The 27,230-nt window shown below is 38.9% G+C and overlaps 1 long non-coding RNA gene across 2 annotated transcripts; it reads right to left on the bottom strand.

Moving 5' to 3' along the window:
* Window positions 1-103: 103 nt before the first annotated feature.
* LOC120516883 lies at window positions 104-26,209 on the bottom strand. 2 transcript variants are annotated; one of them, XR_005630934.1, is made up of 4 exons: window positions 26,075-26,209; window positions 23,215-23,345; window positions 19,446-19,512; window positions 17,688-19,287 (listed from the first exon to the last, which is right to left on the bottom strand). It is a non-coding gene; the product is annotated as an uncharacterized LOC120516883 (long non-coding RNA). The 2 variants fall into 2 exon arrangements; XR_005630935.1 differs by lacking the exons at window positions 17,688-19,287; window positions 19,446-19,512 and adding an exon at window positions 104-143.
* Window positions 26,210-27,230: the final 1,021 nt, after the last annotated feature.

A 27,230-nucleotide genomic window follows, 5' to 3' on the forward strand; every position in this document is an offset into this window, starting at 1 on the left:
CAGTCCTCTTTGTATTTAGGGTTCTCATAGAAGGACTTGATGATGGTGGTCATGTAGACTTCTGGCTTTTAATCCATCAATGTAGGGACATCACGGTGCTTTGATTAGGTGGTGGTGGTGGCGCAGGTCACCACCACAGAAAACTGGGAAAAGAAACAGAAGAGAGAGTAGGGGTTAGTATGGATTTTAGAGTCACCATGAATAGTTATTATAATGAATTGAATAGATAGATAGATAGATAGATAGATAGATAGATAGATAGATAGATAGATAGATAGATAGATAGTTAAGGCACTATATGATAGATAGATAGATAGATAGATAGATAGATAGATAGATAGATAGATAATAGATAGATAGCACTATATGATAGATAGATAGATAGATAGATAGATAGATAGATAGATAGATATGAAAGGCACTATATAATTGATAGATAGATAGATAGATAGATAGATAGATAGATAGATAGATAGATAGATACTTTATTAATCCCAAGGGGAAATTCACATAATCCAGCAGCAGTATACTGATACAAAGAAACAATATTAAATTAAATAGTAATAAAAATGAAAAAAATTAAAATAGAATTAATGTTCGCAATTACTCCCCCGGGTGGAATTGAAGAGTCGCATAGTGTGGGGTCTCCTCAGTCTGTCAGTGGAGCTACTCCTTACACAGAGTATCAGAATTAAATGAAGGTGAAGTTATCAGAAGGCCATGTTAAAGTAATGTGTTTTCAGCAGTGTTTTAAAGTGCTCCACTGTATCAGCCTGATGAATTCCTATTGGCAGGCTATTCCAGATTTTAGGTGCATAGCAGCAGAAGGCCGCCCGCCTCACCACTTCTTTTAAGTTTTGCTCTTGGAATTCTAAGCAGACACTCATTTGAGGATCTGAGGTTACGATTTGGTAACGTGTCAGACATTCCGATATATAAGATGGAGCGAGATTATTTAAGGCTTTATAAACCATAAGCAGTATTTTAAAGTCAATCCTGAATGACACAGGCAACCAGTGTAGCGACATCAAAACTGGAGAAATGTGCTTGGATTTTCTTTTCCTAGTTAGGATTCTAGCAGCTGCATTCTGCACTCGTTGCAATCGATTATTTAACATAAAGGTGCCTCCTTTTAATTAATATGTTGGTTGCATCAGCTCCCAGTAAATTCACACTGATCTGAGAAACCTTTTAAGCATCTTCCTAAAAGCTTCAACTTAAACAATACATTTCGCGAGACACCTCAGCTTACACAAGTCCGACTTGTCATTACAAGGCTTTCCTGCTTTGATTATCTCAAGATGTAAAAAATCCGTAAAAATGCATTATATTATTTCACAGTAAAACCATAGGGTTAGCTTCAGGGTCAACAGCTGAAAGCCCCCCTTTGCAGATGTTTCACCCCTTTAAACCCAGAACATCTCCCTATCACTCTTAAAAATAAAGTTGCCAGAGTGCTTCTTCAGAGCAGTGCCATAGGGGAACTGGTTTTAATTCCCAAAAGACCTATCTACTTGAAGATTCCAGTAAGAACCTTTATTTATTTAGATCTGTAACAGGTTCCATACAGTAAATAAATATGAAAAGTTAGTAACAGAGTTCTGAAATACCAATGGGTCCTGATTTGAAGAGGACTCTCACTGCATACATAAAGTAACTTGGGCTAATTTCAGGTGTTCTTGACCTGTTAGTGTCCTGCTATATTTGACCAAATATTAAAGATTTCTGTTATTTTATTACATTTTTCAAAGCACAAAGTATCAGCCTATTCCAGAATGAAGTGTTTCTTTGTCAAGCAATGATTCTGTGAGGAACCACACAATGCAGTAAAGAACCATAAAGTGCCATTAAAGAACCATTATTTTTAAGAGTGCACCACTGCCTTCAGCTGACCATAAGATCCTTTTCATCCTACCTTGCAGCTTCCCTTCAGAGCTACAGCCAGAAACTCTCCTTACTCTGCTCCCTCAGCCAGCTCCTTCTTCTGTCTGGACCCAGTGATTCCAAGAGCTTTCAGGAATTGTTGGGTGGATTTTCCAAAGTAGGGCGGCACGGTGGCGCAGTGGTGGCGCTGCTGCCTCGCAGATAGGAGACCCGGGTTCACCTCCCGGGTCCTCCCCGCGTGGAGTGTGCATGTTCTCCCCGTGTCTGTGCGGGTTTCCTCCCACAGTCCAAAGACATGCAGGTTAGGTGGATTGGAGATTCTAAATTGGCCCTAGTGTGTGCTTGGTGCTTGTGTTTGTCCTGCAGTGGGTTGGCACCCTGCCCAGGATTGGTTCCTGCCTTGTGCCCTGTGTTGGCTGGGATTGGCTCCAGCAGACCCCCGTGACCCTGTGTTCGGATTCAGTGGGTTGGAAAATGGATGGATGGATGTATTTTCCAAAGTATCTGTAGCTTCCATACTTTCATTTGCTGGGGACGGTGATCTTGACCACTGCCCTGGCAGAGGCAGACCCCAGGATAATACCTCATTGTGAGGAGGTTGTGGCGATCTCTCAGGGGAATTTCAGCTGTTGGTCCAGATCCACTCTCATATAAAGCCATCTATGACTTATCTTATAGTAGTCAAATTTTAGTTTATTAATACAAAATCAGCATTGGTGGCTTTTTCTTAGCGCAAAAGCCCACCTCAACAGCATGACTACTCAATCACACAGAAACATTTATAAGGGTACAAGCAATTCTAAAAATGAAGCCCAAATCCAGACAAATGCTACAATTTCAAAGTAGGGCTGTTGTGCAGTAAGTCACCCAATAGTAAGTGTAAACCAGGAGTTCTTAAACATCTCTGTATTATATAAAAAATCCTGGGAGGAGACGAGACTTTATAGCCTGGGACAAGACGTGATCTTTAGAAAAGAGACACTTTCAAGTCCTGCAAGGCAAGCCTTTGTGCTAAGTGATTTAAACATGCCTGGGGCCGGAAGTAAAAGACAAAGAGTAGATGACAAAGTAGAAAGTCGTAAAGAGGTTCGAAACATTGGTGCAATAAACATGCAGAGCAGGTTAGAGATAATGAAAGTACTAAAATTCAAAAGTTTCCAAAAAATGATAGTAAAGATTACATTAGCGCAAACAAATGGAAATTATTACTCGGTGAAATAACGGAACAGTGAAAATAGATTAAGTATATTGTTCGTATTTAAACTTTAAGTCGGAGACTTGTAGATCGTTTAATTCATGTTGCCATCAGGGAAAAGTAGTGTTTCTTCCTAATGAAGAGCCGTATCCATGAGAATTAAAAGATTTGTTGTTTGGTGAAAGTGAAATCCGCATACGAAGTGGCTGGTGCGTAGTGCAGGCCGGGGGGTTGGCAAGCGAAGTCAGCTGGGGCAAAGCCCCCTAATTTTATATAAGAATATCGGTACTATACTGGGATCCTAGAAGAGGATCATTATCATAATGACAAGAGAGCCATACAAAGAGAAATAACAGTAGACATATAATAAAAAAGTGAATATTTTTGCCTGTATTCAAGCATATTTCTCACATGAATATTACGTAAAGATAAAAGTATAAAGCAAACATGTTACTAATAAAGCAATAATTATCCTTCAAAATAGATTCTTTAGTTATATCACTGCCAGTCTAAATGCTTAGCATAAGCTTTAGTAACGCTGAGAGAAATGCATTTCTCTTTAGACTGGGGATGGCGTGAGGTTATTGACATATTCTTGAATGGATAATATACAGTATATGGTCAACTAACTTAGTCGACTCATGGCACCAGATAAGCAATCAAGCAGTCAAAAGATAATTAATCAATGCAATTTATTTACCTTGTTTTAAATAAAGTTATTTTTCAAATGACTTCTATTCATTCATTCTATTCAATATATTTTTATCATCAAGTTTGCAGATTGTTAACCATAAACTAAGCAATTATGAGGGATGGGGGCAAGGAGGTTCAGACAGGCCAGGTTTAGAGTTGTTCATGAGGAGACAAATGATGAAGTAAAAACAAATACACATGTTAATGTAAAATATAGTCTGTGGTTTAGGTGCAAAAGTAAAATAAGTAAAACATTATAATTGGCTTCCTTTGATGCTAAAAGTATCAAAAAAAGAAGTAAGTTGGAGTTGTACACTCACCTAAAGGATTATTAGGAACACCATACTAATATGGTGTTTGACCCCCTTTCGCCTTCAGAACTGCCTTAATTCTACGTGGCATTGATTCAACAAGGTGCTGAAAGCATTCTTTAGAAATGTTGGCCCATATTGATAGGATAGCATCTTGCAGTTGATGGAGATTTGTGGGATACACATCCAGGGCACGAAGCTCCCGTTCCACCACATCCCAAAGATGCTCTATTGGGTTGAGATCTGGTGACTGTGGGGGCCATTTTAGTACAGTGAACTCATTGTCATGTTCAATAAACCAATTTGAAATGATTCAAGCTTTGTGACATGGTGCATTATCCTGCTGGAAGTAGCCATCAGAGGATGGGTACATGGTGGTCATGAAGGGATGGACATGGTCAGAAACAATGCTCAGGTAGCCCGTGGCATTTAAACGATGCCCAGTTGGCACTAAGGGGCCTAAAGTGTGCCAAGAAAACATCCCCCACACCATTACACCACCACCACCAGCCTGCACAGTGGTAACAAGACATGATGGATCCATGTTCTCATTCTGTTTACGCCAAATTCTGACTCTACCATTTGAATGTCTCAACAGAAATCGAGACTCATCAGACCAGGCAACATTTTTCCAGTCTTCAACTGTCCAATTTTGGTGAGCTCGTGCAAATTGTAGCCTCTTTTTCCTATTTGTAGTGGAGATGAGTGGTACCCGGTGGGGTCTTCTGCTGTTGTAGCCCATCCGCCTCAAGGTTGTGCGTGTTGTGGCTTCACAAATGCTTTGCCGCATACCTCGGTTGTAACGAGTGGTTATTTCAGTCAAAGTTGCTCTTCTATCAGCTTGAATCAGTCGGCCCATTCTCCTCTGACCTCTAGCATCAACAAGGCATTTTCGCCCACAGGACTGCTGCATACTAGATGTTTTTCCCTTTTCACACCATTCTTTGTAAACCCTAGAAATGGTTGTGCGTGAAAATCCAGTAACTGAGCAGATTGTGAAATACTCAGACCGGCCCGTCTGGCACCAACAACCATGCCACACTCAGAATTGCTTAAATCACCTTTCTTTCCCATTCTGACATTCAGTTTGGAGTTCAGGAGATTGTCTTGACCAGGACCACACCCCTAAATGCATAGAAGCAACTGCCATGTGATTGGTTGATTAGATAATTGCATTAATGAGAAATTGAAGAGGTGTTCCTAATAATCCTTTAGGTGAGTGTATATGGCCAAGTGTAATTATGATATTATAGCAGCAATAGAAACCTGGCTAAATAAAAAAAAAATGAGGATAAGTATAACATAAGTGGGTGCACAATTTTAGGAAGGATAAACAGACCAGAAAAGGGGGGTTTGCTGTTTATGGAAAACCAAATCTAAATGAAAGTCTTCTTCCATTTGGAAGGTTAGCCACATTTTAGTGAGGACGTCTGGATTCATCTGGAAAGCATTAAGGAAAGAGGTCTTATTTTAGGAGTTTGCTATTGACCCCCCAATGCAGACAGTAACTTCAACATGCATCTTTGTAATAGTATTAAAAAGGTAAGCTTACAGAAGGATATTCTAGTCATGGGGGGCTTTATTTACCTAGATATTAACTGGGCTAACCTTGCAAATAGCGGAGCACAAGAGCAGGAGTTTGTAGATGTAATCAATGACTGCTTTTTAACACAGCATGTTAAGTATGCGGAGTGAAGCCCATCTCGATTTAGCATTTTGCAATAATCGGATGGAATTGAGGATATAGAAGTGATTGAGTCAAGTGAGCATAATATAATGCAATTCTCAGTGTTTTGGAAGAGCACAGATGCAGAGATTACATTTTGAACAGATGTGTCAAAATTGGAAAGGCATAAACTGAGATAAACCTTTAAATGTGGAGACAGTCGAGGAGCGGTGGAACAGGTTTAAAAATGTTTCACATAAAATGCTGATGAGTACATCCAAAATTTGGAAATAATCCTTTTTAATAAACACCTGTGTGTGTCCAGGGGCCTCATGTATAAACGGTGCGTACGCACAGAAATGTTGCGTAAGAACTTTTCCACGTTCAAATCGCGATGTATAAAACCTACACTTGGCGTAAAGCCACGCACTTTTCCACGGTACCTCATGCCTTGTCGTACGCAAGTTCTCCGCTCGGTTTTGCAGACTGGCGGCACCCAGCATCAAAGCAATGCTATTGTTCCTGTGTGATTACTCATTATTTTCATGACGCGGCTTTATAAATACACAGAAACTAACCGCATATTGTTTATTAGTGTAATGCATCTGATTGTAATTAACTTGTAACAATATAATGGTCCAGGGAACAGCCATAGTATTCCAAATACCATAACAGATTTAGCGTTGTTGCTCTCACTACACCTTCCTTTTCTTATTTTTCTTCTTCTTCTTTCAGCTCCTCCCGTTAGGAGTTGCCACAGCTGATCATCTTTTTCCATATTACTCTCACTGCACGACTCGGAGTATTTATATCATTGTATCTGAGTGTGAATCACAGCAGCAACTGATCGGAAAGAGAATTCTCGGTATACAGCTTCATGGACACGCTGTCTCAGCCACTGCAAAACGTTTTAAAGCCTTTCCTGTACGGACCTCGCGGTTCAGAAACAGTTTAATCCCAAGAACTTTAAATGCACTCAATCAATTGCTCCTTGTAGAACTGTTAGGACTTATAAGTACAATCACCCCACTGTAAACTTGCACTAATTATAATATCGCACAACCTGAGCCACTTTATAAAGCGCGTATTTATATATGATGATGATATCATTTTTAAGGTGAAATGCAGCAAAATATGTTTGTTAAATTATACAGATAAAACTTTAACTTCATTTAAATAATCTATATTCTTCACTGGGAGTGTTGTTAAGGATAGAATAATTAAACATGTACTACGAAGATATTTCAATGTTCTTTAAACGTTTTGAAGAATCGGCGCTAAACTTACAGATGGCTTAACGTCTATTACAGAGCTTATTGTATGGCGATCGGTTACTTGGGGAAAGAAAAGCACTGACTGCAGTGACGGCTACGCCAATATATATTGAATATAAAACAGAAAGAGAAAATAACACAGCTAAAAACGCAGCGACAAATTTCAGCAAAAGTTAAATGCTTGTGTCATGAGCACGAGGCGGCTATGCACTGTCTGCAACAGACGAGGCCATCCACTGTGCATAAGCTACCTTACTGACGGCGGCGAAGGAGCCACCGATTCTTCCTCTGCCCAGTGCCACCACAAGCCTAGAGCCGCCCCTGAGTACTGCTGCAATAAATTATTTCATCGAAGTGAAACATGTTTAATAACGTGCTTTAACTCCTATCATCATGAAAATGACATCACGTATACATCTCAGTATTTTAGTTATTCAGAGAGCTGTAATATCACAAATGTAATGGATTCTGTGTCCAGTTGGAGGAAGAGAGCCGGTTTAAGAAGCAAGTAGTGATTCACACACAGAGCACATAGAAGATCAAATACAAAACAAAGCATTTAACGTGCTACTTTAATTACGATGTGATTTGAGAAACTGGTTAATTAAACGATTTTAAGATGAAGTTTATGATGTTCTACTTTAATGACAAAATAAACTACGTGATTAAAGTGGAAATGTCGAGATTGAAGTTGACATTTCGTGCTTTTTCCCCACCGTGTGCCTTTTTTCTCTGTACCCTAATAAGCTTTCATATGACACTCAGACAGTGGGCTTACAACTCTTCTTTCACGGCGACTTTGATATGTGACTTCTTTTTATTTCCGCACTGTGCGATTTTGTGAATGTGAGCTTTCAAGTTTCTCCAACACGCTATGTCACTCGATCAACTTCCTTTTGTTGATTATACCACGGTTTATTTGAACAAATAGTATGTTTTTCCTTTGCCTCCACTTGGTATTCGCTGAAATTCTTATATTTTCCCCCGTGCTTTTCCCATTGTCTTTTCACAGAAGGCTGAGCTTAAGGGCCAGCATTCAGCCACGGTCAGTTATATGTTGCATTATCAAGAGTTACAAGTTTTACAGATGTTGTCAACGTTGTAGATGGTCCTGAAAAAGGCAAACTGTTGCCAAACACAGACAGAGTATTTACAAAAAATGTTATTAAAAAATTTCATGAAGTGAAAAAATAAAAACTTTTTCCTAAATATCTTCTTTAGATATTATGTATTACAGATTGTTACAAAGTTTTACATTAAGGCAATATTAATTATACTTATTGTATTGTCATATACTTTTCTTTTATTTTTAATATTATTTTACTTTAGGCTTCTTGCAAAAATATTTTTAGCAAAAAAAATTAAGACAACAAACAGAATGAGGTCAAGGTCCCTTGCCATTTAATATACAGTATACTGTTCCTACTAATGTTTATGTAATACTGTACTAGCGCCCGTTATTGTAACGGGCTTAATGTCTAGTAGGAAATAAAAAAAACCTCTGCAGTGGGTAAGAAAATAAAAAAGAAGCTGCAAAGGAAAAAGCATTTATATAAGACTGATAACTCCAATGTGAAGCACAGGGCACATTAGAGCATGAGGACAACCATTAAGAAGGATATTATGGAAGGTTAAAGTCAGTTAGAGGGATATTGCAGATAAGGCGAAAGATGACCCAAAGAGAGTCTTTCAGTATTTTAGTAGGAAAGGAACAGTCGATGAATATGTGCAATGTATCAGGAATAGTAAAGGAGAATTAAAAAACACAGACTGTGAATTGGCAGATGCTCTAAACATGCATTTTTCTGAGATCTTCACATGTGAAAAAGTAGATAACCTCCTAGCGGTAACAGGGACTACTATGGTGAGACTGAGTGATTTGGAAATTGTAGAGGGAGAAGTACTGCTAAGATTAAATAGGCTGAAATTAAACAAATCACCAGGACCAGATAATATTTATCCTCAAGTGCTTAATAATAATAATAATAATAATAATAATAATAATAATAATAATAATAATTCTTTGCATTGATATAGTGCTTTTCTCACTACTCAAAGCTCTCAGCAATTGTAGGTTAAGGGCCTTGCTCAAGGGCCCAACAAAGCAGAGTCCCTTTTGGCATTTACAGGATTTGAAGTTTGCGATTACATATACTGTATAAACCCTCAACACATGTAAGAGCCATTTGTTACTTCCAAAGGTTATGATAAATTGATAGAAGTATTTTTAAATAAATCCTTAAAATTAAATAGCATTCCATACAAGCAAGTCAAGGTTAATAAAACTAGGTTATAAACAAATCGACCCCCACCCCTGAGAAAGAGAGCTAAGCCAACAGAATAAAACTTTATGATAGTAAAAATAAGTATATAGATAAATTAATAAATATAAATAGAATAAAAAAGAAGGGAGAGAATCTGCTTCCTCAATTTAAATGTTTATTCTAAAATGTTATTGATTAGATCCTGCCAGGCTTTGAAAAAGTTTTGAACAGATCCTCTAAGTGCGAATTTGATATTTTCCCATTTCAAATAACATCAGTTACCCACTGACTTAGAATAGGAAAGTTAGGATTCTTCCAATTGATCAGGATAAGTCTACGTGCCAATAGTGTAGTAAAGGTAATTACAATTTGTTTGTCCTTCTCCACTTTAAGCCCATCTGGGAGTCCACCAAACACAACTGTTAGTGGGTCAGGAGGGATTGTGACACCAAGGCTGTCTGATAGGCATTTAAAGATTTTGGTCCAAAATGATGTTAATTTGGTACACACCCAAAACATGTGACCCAGTGAGGCTGGAACTTGATTGCAATGTTCGCAGATTGGATTTTGGACAATTTTAAACGAGACAGATGTGCTTGATATATAATTTTAAATTGAATAATTGTATGCTTTGCCCATATGGAGCTCGACTGAATTCTGTGCATTGCTACCATCCACTCCTTTTCTGAGATGTTGAGTGAGAGATCCTTTTCCCACTGTCCTCTGGGATCTTTGAATGGGAGGGACTTTAAAATGTTTTTATATATTATAGAAATACTGAGTCCTCAATATTTCTTCTGGAATATAAACAGGTGGGGGGTGAGGAAAATTGGGCAGGTTCTGTTTAACAAAGTTTCTAATTTGAAGGTAGTGAAAGAAATGTGTTGCTGGAAAGTTAAATTTGGAGTGAAACTGTTGTCTATATACAGCTCTCTAAGTAATTTAATCCCAGATGTTTTCCACACATTAAAAACTGCATATTTGAGAGGGTAGCAAAAGGTGGTTCTTGTGCAGAGGTGCCACAGATAAAAGCTTCTCTGTCTTAAAGTACTTCCTGCATTGGTTCCATATTCTGAGTGAGTGAAGCACAATTGGGTTGTTAGTATATTGGCGATGACTTGAACTTATTGGGGTACAAAGCAAGGAATATAAAGAAGTACTGCAGGATTTTATTTCCATTGCAGACCAAGCCTGTGTATGTTCACTTATTTGTGTCCATGTCCAGGCTTTTATAGCTTGTATTTGCCACCCAGTAATAAAACTGAAAGTTAGGTAGAGCCATGCCACCTTCTGCTTTAAACCAGCCTCTATTTATATTTCCTTTTACATAGTTGTTAATTTTTTTTATTATAGAGTATCACAAAGTCTTTCCCTTTCCTGTACGGACCACGCAATTCAGAAACAATTTCATCCTAACAACTATAAACACAATCAATCAGTCCATCAAGTGCTCCTTGTAGAACTGTTTGTACTTATTAGTGCAATTACCTTGCTGTAAACTTGCGATACAGTTATAATATTGCACATCCTGAGCCACTTTATAAAGCGCGTATTTACATATGATGATGATATCATTTTTAAGATGAAATGCGGCAAAATATGATTATTATATTATACAGATAAAATGTTAACATAATTTAAATAATCTATATTGTTAATAATTAAGGTGAGGACACTGTGTCACAGCACTAGCTAGTTCAGAGATTGTTCCTGCCTCACGCTGTATTCCTGCTGGGATACTTTGTTCACTTTGTTTAATAAATTTTGCAGGGGCAATAAAATAAAATGTAGGAAAAAGAAGGGATTTTTAAAAAATCCATCCTTTAGGGTTGGGAAAGAAATGTAGGAATGAGGAAAATAATTTAAAATTGATTATTTAATTATCGGTTTTGCCTTCGGTAATACCAATAATTAATTAAATAATTTGGTAAAGCTCATACTTTATTTCTCTTAGCTTTCTCTGTAGGAGGTGATTTCTGTTAGATGTATATCAAGGTAACTGAAGAAAACCTTTTTTGAGAAACCGAATAACATAATCTATTGAAAAAACAAAAGGATTGATAAATTATGATAACTATAGAAGAAATATTTCAAGACAGAACAGATAGACAAATACGCAGTACTGAACAGGCAAGCTATCTACTTGCTTTTTAGAGTTTTAATTTATCTTGGCACAGATCAATAGTTTTACAGGACCATGTCTTTAAGGGTGATGTCTGGTTGTTGTGTGGAGTTGTTTTTTGTTGCTCAGGTGGAGGATTTGTTGTGTGTTTGAGTGCAGCCTTTCTCATACGGTTCTTTGTGGTGTTCTGTGTTTTTTGCTGTACCATCTGCAACTTTCATAAAAACAATAATGACTCTTTCTGACACAAGAATTTAGAAACTGAAGTTCTCTCCTTGAAGTACAGTAATCCCTCGCTATATCGTGCTTCGACTTTCGCGGCTTCACTCTATCGCGGATTTTAAATGTAAGCACATCTAAATATATATCACAGATTTTTCGCTGGTTCGCCGCTTTCTGCGGACAATGTGTCTTTTAATTTAGGTTACATGCTTCGTCAGTTTGATTGCCCAGTTGATTTCATACAAGGGACGCTATTGGCGGATGGCTTAGAAGCTACCCAATCAGAGCATGTAATACATATTAACTAAAACTCCTCAATGCTATAAGATATGCTTCCTGCGTGGCGCTTGTTTTGTTTGCTTCTCTCTGTCTCTCTGCCTGACGGAGGGGGTGTGAGCAGAGGGGGCTGTTTACACAGAGGTTGTTTGCCTAGAAGATAGGACGCTCCTCTACAAAATGCCGCTTTATTGTGGTGCTTCTGTATACTTAAAAGCAGGTATTGATTTTTTGATTGTTTGGTTTTCTTAGCGAGCGCTCTCTCTGACATTATCTGCTCTTCACGGTGCTCCTTTGAAGATAAGATATGTTTGCATTCTTTTAATTGTGAGAAAGAACTGCCATCTCTGTCTTGTAATGAAGCACAGTTTAAACGTTTGACTAAAGGGTGTTATTTCATGTCTAGAGGGCTCTAATAATGTTAACAGTGTGGGAGAGTGTATAAGGGCTTAAAATATATAAAAATAACCATACAAACATATGGTTTCTACTTCGCGGAAATTCATTTATCGCGGCAGAGTCTGGAACGGATTAACCGCGATAAACGAGGGTTGACTGTAATGGCTGCTTTTCAGTCTTCTCAGACTGGGCTTAATCACTGACACCGAACTTATGGACCTCAGCTTTCAGGTCCTAAAAGATAAGAGATTGTCAGCATTCAGATCCCAAGGGAGGTAGCGGCTCATGAGCTTTTAGGTTTCAGAGAATGCAAGAAGTGTTTTCAGAGATTGCCTGCTGATTTTTCCCCAAGGGAGATGAGTGCAGCTAGTTTTTGATGGAAGTTGTAAACTCTTCTAATTGGGTTAAAGTCACTCGCAGTTACAAAATCAATGCTCACATGTGCATATTTTGCCCATCACTGTTGTCACTTTTTCAATGACAGCGCTTTGTTTGGACTTGGATTTCCATTTGGTGCCTTTTGGTCTGAAGGAGAACTTTGCAAAGCTGCCAGTTCAACTCTAATTTTATCTTTGTTACCAGGTGAAGTACATGCTGATCCTGGCATGATAAAAGATGCAGTTTAGACATTTATTCTGCATTGTAGGTTTCGGGAAGGTGAAGGTGCATCCTTGTTAAATCTGTTGTCATAACAGGCCTTGTGTTCCACTAAAAGCTTAGCAGAATGGGCAGTACCCACTTTGTCCTACAATGCCTTGCCACTTTAATCAATTTATCCCTAAAACCTGAATTTCAATTCAGTTTTCTTTTGTATAGCACTATTCACTACTCACCCACGCTAATTTCCAGCTATAACTCAAAGACACTGGAATGTATTTATCATCGCTAATCGTAGACCCAGTTTGAGACGCTATGTCATTTTTCATTAAAACTTCCATCCAGAGCCTATAACATGCTACATAATGAAATATTGAAAGAGTGGACACATCTTCATATGGCCCTACAATTTTGACTTGACTTTTTCCTTTTGATTGTGGAACCAATAAAGTTGAATGCTCTTGAACTGATTGGACAATGTCACTTGTTTTCTCTCCTTCCTTATCAGTGGGCCTTCATACATCAGCAAATTCTCATATTTCTAAGAACCTAGAAAAGTCAATAGATAAATAATATATGTAGTTTTGTACAGTATCCTCCATAATGTTTGAGACAAAGACACATTTTTCCTTGCTTTATACCTTTGCTCCTTCATTTAAAACTACAAATCAAACAATTCAAACAATCAAATGATAAATGACTGAAGTGTTAATTGGAGACTTTAATTTAAGGGTATTTGGGCACATTTTGTTCACACTATGTAGAAATGACAATGCTTTATCAGGGCACCATAATGTTTGGGACATTTGGAGTCGCAGGTGTTTGTGATTCCTTGCTTTCATTGCTTCATAAGATAACTCAGCTTGCTTCTACCCTTTCAAGACTGTAGTCACCATTGTTCAACATGAGGACAAGAGCTGTGCCAATGAAAGTCAAAGAAGCCATTGTGAGGCTTTAAAACAATAATAAAGCCATTCAAGACATCAGTAAAACTTTAGGATGACCTAAACCAACTGTCTGGAATTTCATTAAGAAGAAAAAACACACTGGTGAGCTCAGAAATCACAAAGGGATTGGTAGGCCTCCACAGCTGGTTACAGAAGAATCCTCACTATGGTAAAGAAAAAGCTCCAAACGACCATAAACACACTTCAGAAGGAAAATGTGGATGTGTCACAGATGACTATCTGCAGAAAACATCATGAACAGAAACACAGAGGCCACACTGTGACAACAGCAGGATGGCCAGATTACAGTCAGTTAGTCAGTCATTTTAGAACCTGCATAGTCCTGAACAGGGTCGGAAGGGGGTACTGGAGCCTATCTCTGCAAGCACTGGGTGCAAAACAGGAACAAACCCAGTCCATCAAAGGGCAAACACACACACACACACTAAACCCACACTAGAGCCAATTTAGTATCACCAATCCACCTAACTTGCATGACTGTAGAACTCTAGGAGGAAACCGAAACATCTGGAATAATCCCACACAGACACAGCGACAAATGCACATTCCAAGCAGGGAGAACCCAGGATGTGAACCTTGGTCTCCTTATTGTAAGGCTGCAGTGCCACTACAGTGCCATCCCAGTTAAATGAAAGACAAACTGTAGACAAGTACATTTAAATCATATAATGTTTTACTATTTGAGCAATACAGGAAAAGCATAATAATATCAAGGTACAGGGGGTCCTCAGGTTACGACACAGTTCCGTTCCTACGACAGTAATGTAACCTGAATTTTGGTGTAAGTCGAAACACAACATAGCCTAAGTCACTTACCTATCCTAGCACATTTGCAAAATCATAATCTAGAACATAAAAACACAACTAAGCCACAGAAAAAGGCAAAGGACATAAATATACTGTACTGTACACTGTAACAGAAAAAGAATGTAAAAAAAAAAATCGTTACCTTTATTCCTTCTCATGTCTCAATTTTTTTTAAAGTTTTTATAGGAGTGAGCGTTGTAAACTCGAAACGTCATATGTTGAGATGTTGTAACCCGAGGACCCCCTGTATATTAATATCCAGAATTTTCTATCAAATTAACAGCTAATGTATATGCAATTCTATTGGTGAAGAAATATTTCCATGACAACATATAAAGAAAACCATTGTATCAGTCATAGTAGTCTGGCACAATCTTTGATTTCAGACAAGAATGATGGAGTAATTTCATTAGTGTCCTGCAAATATTGAAAATGATTTTAAACTAGGAAACAAACCTTCTAAAAATAGAACCTCGCAATCCAATGTGGTTCTCACGCCTGTGTAATAGAATGTAGTGGTCATTTATTTGAGCCAGATGCTCAGTTTAAGCTTGAAGTATAATTTATTAGAAGCCACACACTCTTACAAATCCTGATTCTATAACGACAGTTTATGGTTGTTTACTGGCTTGTATGGTTCCTCATAGAACCTCTGCTTGACCAAACACCATTTCATTCTGGGAAGAGTTCTTTGCATATGAATTTGGCCTGGAGAATGCAGTTTGTTGTAGAAAAGTGCAAAGTGCTACACTGGGCAATAGGAACATCAATTATAAATACAAGATGGGAGACACTGTAGTCATACTGTAAGGGACCTCTGAAACTAAGCAATGAATGAAGCAACTGAAAAGACAAATAGAATGTTAGGGTTATATCATAAAAACTGTTGCATTTAAGTCAAAGGACGTTATGCTCAAACTACAACACACTCATAAGACCAAATCTGAAGTATTTTGTGCAGTTCTGGACGCCACACTACAAGAAAGACACAGCAGCACTTGAAGCTGTGCAGAGGAGAGCAATAGAGTACATCCTGGGACTTGAGGACATGTCCTACTGTGACAAGCTCAAGCTGAGGAGACTGCATGGGGACCTAATCCAAGTCTTTAAAATCCTCAATGGCATTGATAATGTAGATAGAGTAGAATTCTTTCTTCCTAACGGTGAATCACATACTTGAGAACATCACTGGAAATTAAGGGGAATTACATTTAGAACTGAAGCCAGGAAACACTTCTTTAAACAAAGAGTTGTTGAACTCTGGAACAAACTACTGATACATGTAGTTGAAGCAGAAATCTTGACAACCTTTAAGAAGAATCTGGATGAGATATTCAGACAGCTTAGCTATTAGCTAAATAAACTGGCTTGATGGACTGAACGGTCTCCTCTTGTTTGTCAAATTTATCATTTTCTTATGTTCTTATGTTCCCGATCATCTCTCAGAGGTGCATGACCCGCCAATCTGTCTCAGTAAACCCCATTTATCTTCTCTGAATTCTCTTATTTAGTTTCCTAGGAGTCTATACCAACCTTCTTGAACCATCTTGACTTGTGAAGTGTAAAGCGATTGTTCCCAGGGGTTTGCAGAATGCAAAGTTCAGCATGTCTGTATGACATTAGGCTGGCAATCACCTATCCAGACCAACCTATCTTAAGGGTAATATGCTGACTACTACAATACAGTTTGTATCCATGACCACCTGTGTGTTCATGCTGTTGTATTACTTGTGAATGACATATGTGTTTATCCATTTTTGGAACAATGATCTTTAGTAGCCACATTTTTATGAATGCAGTTTGCTTTACATTAGGTTATTAGGAGTGTTACACAAATGGATTAATCTCCATATTACCTCACATGTTTTAAGCGCATTCAAAAAGCATAACGTTACTAACACTTTCATTTCAGCTGATAGCGCATGATTTCTCTGCGTTGATGGATCAATCAAATAACACACAGGAATATTATAATGTTACGAATATTATTCAATCTCTGTGAAATCCATATCTTTCCATTAATTCATTTTTGTTGGGTATTTACAAAACATTCAGTCTTTCTGGACATGTGCATGCTGATCTCTGCCTGAACACCATCTTCTGGCAGCACCCAGGGAGTTAGAACAGCTCACAAGCTCTCTTAAATGCTGGTGAAGTTAGGAGTAGTTTCTTATATTAGGAAAATTGATCAGATTCTTTTACTCCTGCTCCTAAGAGTAGGGCCAACTTTGTGTTACTCTGAGAATTTTGTGCCACTTAGGACTGTTCCCCTACTCTGGCATACTTGATAAACACAGGCACAGGTTTCTAGTTAACAGTGAAGGGAATGCAATCTGCTATATGCTACATCCTTTCTGTATAATCTTGGTAAGAAGCCAGACATTATTAAGTTCTGTCATTTTCTTTTTGCTTTAGTACAAAAGGATATGAAGTTCCTCTTCAAAAACTCAGATTACTGCAAAGCAATATTGTTAGTGCCAACATGTAGCAGAAAGGTGGCCACTCTGACCAGGAAGTCCAATTTAGCCTTAATGTGGAATACCTTCACCAAAAGGTGGCATTTTACTTTAACTGCTGGATTGTTTGGAATTCTAATATTCTGAACTATGGAATCACCAAATATAAGCAATTATTTTTGCTCAGCCTTTACTGCTGCTGAGTGCTGAATATAAGTTCAGGGTCTGAATAGGTGACCTGAGTGCAGAGGAACTATGTTTCTGATTTCTTACACCCTTGTTTCACTGCTACTCATTTATCTTGAGACTTGATTGGTGCTGCTGAATTCTGGTCTACAGACTACAGTGGGGCCTAGACGGTTTGAAGCTGAGACAAAAATGAAAGAATCGTCTAAACAAGTCAATCCAATTTTTGGTTTGCCTAAGCTCTCCGGCCATTAAACTTATATCAAGGTAATTGAAGCACACTCAATTTAAGAAAGAGAATGATACAGTTTATTGATAAACAAAAGGATTATTGAAATATGACAACTACATACATATATTGATATATAAGAGGATGCAGACAGACTAGACATCCAACTCTAAATTAACTTTGCATTTTTGGCAGGTGAAGCTGTCTGTACTCTTGGCAGGAAAACCTAAATTGTAAATATCGCAGGGCACATAACATATAAATGTGTCCTCAGCAGGCAGAGAACAGATAAAACTAGTGTTTTGTGCCAATTTCATCTTTATTTTTGTCTTCTGAGTAACTTCAGTGCCTTCAGAAATGTCGCTTTTGCCATGGAATTCAGCAGTTTGGCTGTGAGACACTTGTGTTTAGTCTTTTTCCTAAACAATAACTTTGCTCCAGTGGTTTCTTTTCCTAGTAGGATGTTGGCATTTACTCCAACCAGATTTTATTTTATTTTTTTTTCCATTGGCTTCAACTTGTTTTCCAGTCCCGGTAAGTTTTAGATATTAGATATTCTCCTCTGCTGCCATTAAACACTAACTCTGTTAATTAACTTCTTCATGTGTATGTGCTTCCGCTCCTTGCCTCCTCTCCTCCTGTAAGTCGAGCACATGTTAAAATCACCCCCTGACTCTGTTCAGAATGATCCTCCTCCAATTACGTTCCAGTTGGACAAAAAGGCATTTCTAGTTGGACAGATTTTGAATTTGTGACAGGCAGGTGTGCAGATATTTTTAAGGTTTGGACAAGAGAACTGTCGTTGCTATGTCTTCATGAGATCATTATATAGTTGACCAAAAGCAAAATGGAAAGCCAAAATCATAGTCTAAAGCAAAGAAAAATAAAATTTAATTCCAAAGTAATTGATTTTGAGTCTCTTGTGCAGACTTACTTTTACAAGGTCTTTAGAATCAGATGCTTTTTCAAGGGAAGGGTTTTAAATGACTTCTCAAGTCACTTCCAGTCAAGCCAGGATTCACTTCCAGATTCTGAGTGGTCTTGTTTATGTCAGTGACAGGTGACATTCCTGCCCCTCTGAGTTTTCTGTTACTTTTAAATGACCTGTCTCTCCAAAGCAGTTGCCCAGCTGCTCATTCTATACTAGGCAGAGCAGAGTCCCACCTGTCAATTTCTTAGACTTTGTGACCACCAGCAGACAGGAGGTGTTGTGAGTTCTCTGTAGGACAGACTGGCCTTATCCATTCTGCTATGCTTAGAACAGAAATCTTTTTTACTTAGAAAGCTGCTACCAGACACTCATAATGTCAACTCCTTCACAGGGCCTCTCTCCAGAATGCAGCCTCTGTGCCATATCTGAGGAAATGATCAATCGCAAACAAAGTGACACCTCAGAGATAGTGCTTTGAGAAACCATCTAAACATTCAAGTTGAAACAAAGATCCAGAACGCAACATCTTGCAATCTTGATGGATAAAACTTTGCTCCAGTAGTCAATTAAAATGTATGACATTATGTGCACCCAAGAAACCAATGTCATAGATGTCAATTCCTTCCTTTAAAAACCCTTGCAGACCCCAAACCTGGCCTTTCTCTAACAAGCTCACTGCTACCAGGCTGTAAATTCAGCTCTCTATAGCAGAGGCCTGTTGCCACAGGGTGGCCATAATAAAGATTAGAGTATTCCTTTTCACTCCAAAGGGTACGCTGGTGCTGAACTGGAAAAATGGAAGATCACCTGTAAAGGAGTTGGATGAGAGGTGCCATTAGCCCAAACCTTGCTGAGTGCAGGGAATGAGGAGAGATTTAACTTGGTCAATTAATTATCGATTTTACCTTTGACATGTTGGGAATTAATTAAATAATTTGATAAGGCTCCTGCTTTATTTACCGTACCTTTCTTTGTTGCAGGAGACAGGTCTCCAGCCATTAGACTTATATCAAGGTAATTGAAGCACACTCACTTTAAGAAAGAGAATAATACAGGTTATAGATAAACAAACGGATTATTGAAATATAACTACATGCATATATTGATATATAAGAGGACACAGATAGACTAGACATACAAACATATAACATAGAGGAGGGTGGCTGTTTACTTGCTATTCAGAGTTCTAATTTATAGCATCTTGGTACAGATAAATAGTTTTATGATACCGAGTCTTTAAAGATGATGTCCAATGTTATGTGGAGTTGTTGCTTTGTTGCTGCTCCGGGTTCAACTGGAGGATTCTTCTTGTGTTGGAGGGCAATATTTCTTTTTGCTGGGTGTTCATTTATCTGTGTTGTGCTGTGCATCCAACAGAGGGAAGGATATTACACCTGGACAAGCTTCCCTAGTGGATGGGGCGCTGCAAAGAGATGTACTCCCAGTTATGTGGGCAGCAGCCATGGCACCGGAAGTACTCCCAGGTCCTCAATAAAAGGGACCGCACTCCCTTGTCCGGGAGAGTTGGAGCTAGAAGTTGGAAGAAAGGCAACAATCGACTGGAGGCGATCACTGTGGTGGTGAGACAGGAGAGGTGAACTGGAGGTGAGATAACTGTTATTGTGTGCTTGTGGATACTGTGGTATTGTGCATTAAACACACCTTTGTTTGAACCCGGGACTGTCTGGTGTGTTTGTGTTTGGGGTTTGGGGCTCTCTGGCACCCTCTTCCCTTCACAAGCTTCATAGCTTTATAGCATTAGTCTTCTTTGCATGAGAGTTTGCTGAAGGTACCTACTTGAAGTAAAGGCTGATGCTCAGAAGACTGGATCCCAGGATTCTACTCTCCAGAGAGGGAGCGGATCATCAGCTGTTTGCTTTCAGAGACAACAGAGTGAGAGCAGAGTTTTCCCCTGGAACAGAGTGCCACATAGAGAGTGCCCTGGGAGAGTCACCAGGGAGTTCAGTGAGATTGGGCCTTTCTCTCTCTCTCTTAGAGTTTCTCTTCAGTAATTAGGGTACAGCTAGTTTTTACAGAATGTGTATCCCCTTGTTATTGAATCAAAGTCACTTCGAGTTACAAAATCAGTGTCACGCCATTCGTGTATTGTTTTATCCATGACAGTTGCCAATCATCAGCTTACAGTTCTTTGCTCCAGCTTGAGTTTATTTTGCACATTATGGCTCAAAACGTGTGCAGAGTGGCCTCTGCACAGATGTCAGTTAAACTCCGATTTACACCTTTGTTATCAGCAGGTCCTGGTATAAAGAATTCACCCATTTACTTTGGAATGCAAGCTATGGGAAGGTAAAGCTGGATGCCTGCATCCCTGTTAAATCTGCTTAACAGACCTGGTGTGCCTTTAAGGCCTAGCAGAATGGGCAATGCCCACTTTGTCCTACATACCCATCCTGTTTGGAAGCTGATGTCCGTTCAGGCATGTCATGCTTCAAAACACAAATAGTCAGTAGGCGTTTTATCATCAGTGTCTACATGGAAGATTTCAGTTACTGTACACTGGTTATGGCAAGACAATTAAATCTAGCTTCTCTGATATGTAAGCCAGCACATCAGAATAGTTTGTGTTGATTAGAGTTGACTCCATTACTGCACAATTTGAAGTTGTACATGAGAGTGTTTAACCATTTATTCTGCATCAATAGATTCACAAATTTCTCTTAACTATGCTCTGCCATTTGGTGCTTTCATTTCAGACATCATTTACTTCAGTAGTGTCTGACATTCAAGACAGCGTGTGAGGGTTAGTGTGGCAACATAGAATATGTGACCAAAATTTATGCAAATCCCCTTCAAATGAAAGTCTGCAATGTTACGTCAGACGTCAGAATTGTTTGATTTGTAATTTGAAAAAGTGTAGCAAAGGGGTAAATCAAGGAAAAAAAAGGCCTGGTGTGCCACTGAAGCCTAGCAGCCTGGGCAATGCCCACTTTGTTCCATATTAGGAATACTAAGTGCACAAGTGGAGAAAGGCCATACATTAAAGTCAAGCTTTGGTCTTGCTAATGGTGGGAGCTGACTGATCACCAGCTACCCATCATTCATAACTTTTCTAGCTGCTAAGAATATTGCATGCAAAAACTTTAACGTGAAAATTGCAGTACTGCCCACAACCAGAAAGCACGACCAATGCAAAGAAGGAAAAGAGTTCCGAATAAAGAAAAAAAGTGCCATGAAGAGCTTTCTGTGTGCTGGTAAAAGCTGACCAGGAAAAGAACAAAGCACTGTGTACACCAGACTATAAGTACACCTACTTTGGCTCCAAGAAATAGTAATAATAATTAAATTGTTAGGATAAAGCCAAATACATTTACATTTATTTGCGTGGCAGACACTTTTATCCAAAGTGACTTACAAAAGGGGTAAATATAATCAAGTAACATTAGCCTTGGCCCTGTTTTTTCAGCAAATGTAATAGGACAGGTAATAGAAAGTTGATTACCACAAGAGAAAAAGATGCAATAACTGAAAAATATACAATCATTGGATTAATAAAGCAATTGAACTTAGTCTAACAAAAAACAATAAAAATATCACAGAGCAAATTTTTTTTTGTTTTTTTCCTATCAATTAGACAGATATTCACAGAACAGATGGGTTTTGATTTGCTTCTTAAATACATTGAGGGAGTCAGCAGCAGTAAGGAAGGAGGAAGGTAATTTGTTCTACCAACTAGGAACTACACTGGAAAAGTGTCTGGATTGAGACTTGATAGTACACAGAGGTGGCATCACCAGATGCTGTTCACGGGCAAACCTGAGTGGGCGAGCGGGCATATAGCACTTCACCAGTGTCTCCATATATTCAGGTGCTGACCAATTGACCACTCTGCAGGCAAGTATCAGGGATTTGATCTTAATGTGTACTGCTACAGGGAGACACAGTAGTGACCTGAAGAGAGGAGTGACATGTGCCCATGCCATCTGGTTAAGTACAAGATTGAAGGCTGCATTCTGGACCATCTGCAGCGGCTTTAAAGCACATGCAAGTACTCCTGCCAGAAGCGAGTTGCAGTAGTCTAGAACCAACAAGACCAACACCTGGACCAGAAGTTGTGGTGCATGCTCTGTCAGATCAGGTCTGATCTTGTGGATGTTATACAGTGTGAACCTGCGTGAATGAGAAACAGCAGAAAAAAATAGCGGCTCATCAATCATCACCCCATGGTTGCGTACTGACTTGGCAGATGTTAGTGACAGTGAGACAAGCTGCAAAGAGCTGGGGAGTTTAACAGATTGGCTTGTGGGATCACAAGAAACTCAGTTTTTGTCAGGTTGAGCTGTAGATGGTGGTCCTTCATCCAGGTTGAGATATCAGTGAGATATATTATGCAGAGACTATAGCTGATACTGTATTGTCATCTGGAGGGAATGACAGGTATGGCTATATGTCATCTGCATAGCCCTGATAAGAGAAACCATTGGATTGGATGATGGAGCCCAGCAAGGTGGTGTACAGAGCAAAAAGTAGAGGGCCCAGTGCCAATAGTTGGGGTACACTAATGAATGTCTGGTGTGACTTTGACAACTCTCCTCATCAGGACACACTGTAGGATCTACCCGAGATGTAGGACTCAAATCATCAGAGAGCAGTTTCAATAATACCAAGGTGAGAGAAGGTGGCAAGAAGGGTGTCATGGTTGACCATGTTAAATGCAGAGGAGAGACCTAGCAGGATCAGAACCAATGACATGTTAGTAGCTTTAGCACATCATACCTGGTCAACCACAGTTAGTAGAGCTGTCTCAGTGGAGTGGTTCCTCTTGAAGCCAGACTGGTTGGTTGGTATCAAGCAATCCATTCTGTACAAGGAAGTACAACTTCTGTACAATTAATGTATCACTGTAACTGAAAAGAGGGCAAGCCTTTAGCTGTTATGAGTTTCTTCCTAAATCCAGTAGAAATATTTAGAGCAGCATCTCAAACACACTTATACACTAAAACCTTTGTTTGCAGAGGTGGGGAGGTAGTGGGTAACCCAGTACAGAATAGCTGTGAACAAGAGAATGCCATGGTGCAGGCAACAGAAGCTTAATAACTAGCTAAAGAATTTATCCATCCTGACCACATGAATTGAAAGATCAGAATTCATAAGTTGTGACTCTTTGTGTATAGGAGAGAAAAAGATCTACATGAGCTGAGAGATAGCATTTAGAAGTTATGCACCTAACTTAGTTCAACTAAGCTATCATAAACTTAAGTTTTGTGTTGTTTGTTATTGTATTTCTTTTATATATTTCTATATACAAGCATATCTTGTCATAACTAGGAGGCGGTGCACCACCCCAAACTTGAGATACAACCACCATGACGCAAGTCCCAGTACAATAAAAAAAAGCTTATTTCCACAAATACCTTACAAAGGCCTTTGCTAGTGGTATAAACATAAAACAATTCTTCTCTTTCTCTTTTTCTCTCTCCTTCCAGACCCTCAGGCACGCTTTGTTCCTCTTCTACCTGACTCTGGCCTGGATGGATTCAAGTGGCTTTTTTTATCTTGGAACCGGGAATACTTTTGCTTCTAGGGCATAGTCTGTTGAAAGTGTTTCCGGGTCAAACAGAAGCCCTACAAATTAGGGGACAATAACCCTGGAGGTCGCCAAGTGGCTCAACACGGCTGCTCCTTGGAACTACAGGTCCCATCATGCACTGTGGGTGTCTGTGTAGGAATCTTGACCCAGAGGTGCTGCCATCTAGCATATTAGAGGAGCCTGTAGTCCTTTGTTCTTCCAACACACTGACCTTCCTGACAGTTATTGTTCCTCGTTCCAACCAGCAACACCAGTGTACTCACTCATTCACTGGCATCTTCTGTCACCCTCCTGGTTAAGGCAGGAAACACCCTGACACTCTTTTTGCTCATTCACCAACTGAGCCTGGACCAGGTAAGGAAAGGGAGTCCATCCTGGCAGGGATGCCAGTCCTTCCATGCCATCCATTACAACCTAGATATACTTGCATAAATCCATCTTTTATTATCCTTACATTATGAATAAATTGTATTATTTGGTTTATTGCAGCTAGTGTGTCTGGGTTATTTGCTGAAAAATAGTCTATCACCACATCTGGACAACAACAGATAAAGGCAAAGTATTTAATGTAGACTTTCACTGATTTATTAACCTCATTCATACACAAATAGTATAAATCTGTTAATGTTTCTGGTGTTCCAGCTATAAGGTGAGACAGAGATTCTTAGGTGGGCAGAAGTTAAAGTCTTTGCACAAACTACATTAACCTGGTGTCCTTGGATGGGCATCTTACTCTTTTTTTTAATTAATTACTTGGACTGCCAGAGGTAGCACAGATAATTAATTTATTGATTAGCAGCAATCAATTCTTCTTCTCTCATCATACACATTTCTTACACTCCCTTTTCCTCCTCATTGTCACTCAGTCTGCAGCTTTGTGTTATTGGTTCACCTGACTAAAGTCCTGGTAGAGCACTTAGTAAAAATAACAGTGAAGCCTTTCTCTTTATTCTGGCTGAGCAAAATACTACCTCAATGCTGGCACCAAATTCCTTCTTAAAATATAATGTTGATGTACCATGATCCTCTTAGACTCCACTCTTTGTAACCTATGAGTCCTCTGTTCATCAAACCACAATTTACAAACTCTAAACAAGCAGGTAAGCAAAATCATATGCTAGTTTGAGATTAGGTATATATAGGGATAGGCAAAACCAAAGTTAAGGAGCATCTCAAACAAATAAATCAACAGCCAAAAAAAAGCAGAGCCTTGGGACAAAAAGCTGTCAAGACTAGGCAGGCCCCACAGGAATGGAACTCTCTAAAAATACTCGCCTTGTAAGCAACAGTAGCCAGGTGATCAACCATTGCTTAGCAGGGGAGCTCAAAACACAATTAGAGTATAAAAGTCAGAATATCAATAAATGTTAAAACACAGTTACAGATGAGGTGCTACATCATACAGGTTCTTACTAAAACATGAAAGATGGCAAGAACAAATAAAAATATTTAAATATTAATCTGATTTCGTTGACCGTAGAGAAAATAAGTTTTGAATGTCAATGGTGATAGGTGTAATTTAATGTAGGTTTTTAGAGTGTTAACACATGCCAGTTTCGACATACATAACAGATATAATTAAAGATATTTGAAAACTGTAAAACATCAAACTAAACATTGCTGCCGCTTTGTGTTTGCACAGGTTTGGAAGTCCTTTGTAGCTCACCTGCCTGCCTACCTCAAATATGCCAGCAAGCATTCACTTTTTTACTTTCCATTCCTTGCATGCCTTTACACTGGTACTGTCTTCTGCCTAAACTGCTCCGGACTCCAGACTCAAAGGACATTCTCTGTTAAGACATTGTATATTCTATTGAGATCAGTTTTTTTTTTTTACTGAAATACAAAGCAAACACTTTAAAGGAAATCATAAGACATTCTGTCAGGAATTATAATAAGGTAAAAACCTTCTGCTTGGATCTCATCCTACGAACCCATAATACAACCCAACCCAACACAAACCTGCTCCATTAAAGCTGATAGCAACAACAGAGAAATAAAGGAGTCCATAAGGAGCAGCAAGTGAGGGAACAGCAGAACACCAACCTCATTATGGAGAAGAGTAGTTAAGGAGTAGGATTGTGGTCAGGACCTGCGTGCATCCATGCTGTACCGTGTACATTCATTTATCAACATAAGAGCCAGGTGACCCATTGATCATTGCTGCTGATCGCTCCAGGAGGACCTGATTAAAAAAGAAAGATTTCCGGACATAAAAAGAAAAAATTAGGATATTTCCAGTGAGAGGCAAATGCAAATTTAACAGTGATTATCTCTAATGAAAATAGCTTCAGCTGGATAATAAATAAACAAAGTGAGGAAAACTCTAGACGTAGGAAATGTTAAGAAGCAAGTAAATGCTAATGGAGAATATGGAATTAAGAAAATCACCCAAGACCAAAAACTAAACGCAGAAGAGCAGTCCCAAAACAGGGAGCAAAAGTCACAGACAATCCTAAGCATATCATTTATTACCACATAATCGCTGGACAAAACATTAAATTCAGTTTGCTGATGATTAGGAGTCCTTCAGACCAATTTGATATGTTTAAGAACTAAATTCAATGAAATTTTGAAGTGGGCATGGTAGAGGACTCTGAGCCACACTGACTTAATTGATAATGGGCAATACTGCCAATACTGATGCTCTGTGTAAGAAAGGCCAGAGCCGACTATACTTCCTTAGAAGGTTGGCGTCCTTCAACATCTGCAATAAGATGCTGCAGATGTTCTACCAGACGGTTGTGGCGAGTGCCCTCTTCTACGTGGTGGTGTGCTGGGGAGGCAGCATCAAGAGGAAGGACGTCTCACACCTGGACAAACTGGTGAGGAAGACAGGCTCTATTGTAGGAATGAAGCTGGACAGTTTGATATCTGTGGCAAAGCGACTGGCGCTAAGCAAACTCCTGTCAATCATGGAGAATCCACTGCATCCACTGAACAGTGTCATCTCCAGGCAGAGGAGCAGCTTCAGTGACAGACTACTGTCACCGTCCTGCTCCACTGACAGATTGAGGAGACCCCACACTATGTGACTCTTCAATTCCACCCAGGGGGATAAATACTAACATTATTCAAAGTTATTGTCTGTTTTTACATGCATTTTTATTACTCTTTAATTTAATATTGTTTTTTGTATCAGTATACTGCTGCTGAATTATGTGAATTTCCCCTTGGGATTAATAAAGTATCTATCTATCTA

This window comes from Polypterus senegalus, chromosome 16 (genome assembly GCF_016835505.1).
Source record: "Polypterus senegalus isolate Bchr_013 chromosome 16, ASM1683550v1, whole genome shotgun sequence".
Taxonomy (NCBI): domain Eukaryota; kingdom Metazoa; phylum Chordata; class Cladistia; order Polypteriformes; family Polypteridae; genus Polypterus; species Polypterus senegalus.